At 30.9% G+C, this 998-nt stretch overlaps 1 long non-coding RNA gene across 1 annotated transcript in view; it reads left to right on the top strand.

Annotated features, from left to right (window-relative positions):
• Positions 1-867, top strand: part of LOC125503677 — a 1,044-nt gene extending 177 nt beyond the window's left edge. The window contains exon 2 of the long non-coding RNA XR_007281015.1: positions 726-867. This is a non-coding gene — a long non-coding RNA (uncharacterized LOC125503677). The remainder of the gene's footprint in view (positions 1-725) is intronic.
• Positions 868-998: the final 131 nt, after the last annotated feature.

Raw genomic sequence — 998 nt, 5'->3', positions numbered from 1 at the left:
CAGAACATTCCCGTTTTCGTACCCCAACAGATACTTTACTAGAACACCTACAAACGCAACTGAACTAACGACTAAGACCTGTTTGTTTTGTGAGCAGGGAATTTTTTTTTATCACTGATTAGTTTATACCAGGGTTAGGAATAGGAATTAATTTTAGATTGTACATACTTTCCTGACTGTGTTTCAATTCCAAATCAAAATTAATTCCTGGGTTTCAGTCATTTATTGTCTCTATTTATCAATTAAAATACGTTTCGGTGTTTTTTTCCAGCATCACCAGTTTTTCTAAAATAAGAGATAGTTAAAAAAAATTTCATTAATTTAAAAAACAATCACAGTTCGTCAACAGCCTCACCATATCACACACTAAAATACATCACAATTGCATATTCACACTATTCACAGATATATGGAGTAGCAATGGGTTCTCCCATAGCAGCAACAATTGCAAATTTGGTAATGGAAAATTTGGAAGAACAAATAATATCTAAATTAAACTATAAGTAGGAATTTTTTAAACGATATGTGGATGACTGCATAATGTGCCTCCCAAAAGACAAAATTCAATATACAGTAGTTAAATTTAATGCCTTTCATGACACCCTAAAGTTTACTCTCGAAGAAGATAAAGGAAATTCTATAAACTTTCTAGACCTAACAATAAATTATGATAACAACGGGGAAATCAAAACAAATTGGTACACAAAGGAGGTATGGTCTGGTAGGTACCTGAATTATCAATCGTACGTTCCAATGAATTATAAAAGAAGTGTAATAACGGCACTTACAGATAGAGCCACTCAATTGTCACATTGGGAGTATAGAACAAAAAATCTTGAAAAAATAAAAAATATATTATTAATAAACAACTATCCAAGGTCATTTGTTGAACCAATCATAAAGCACAGGATAAATGAAATATATAATTCAACTAACTGGAAAAACATAAATAAAAGAAGAGAAGGTGATATCAAGTATATATCATTACCATATATTCC

The sequence above is a fragment of the Dendroctonus ponderosae genome, unplaced genomic scaffold, assembly GCF_020466585.1.
Source record: "Dendroctonus ponderosae isolate FM_Combo_2020 unplaced genomic scaffold, Dpon_F_20191213v2 Dpon_F_20191213_228, whole genome shotgun sequence".
Classification (NCBI taxonomy): domain Eukaryota; kingdom Metazoa; phylum Arthropoda; class Insecta; order Coleoptera; family Curculionidae; genus Dendroctonus; species Dendroctonus ponderosae.
This window is presented reverse-complemented; position numbering and strand designations above follow the sequence as displayed.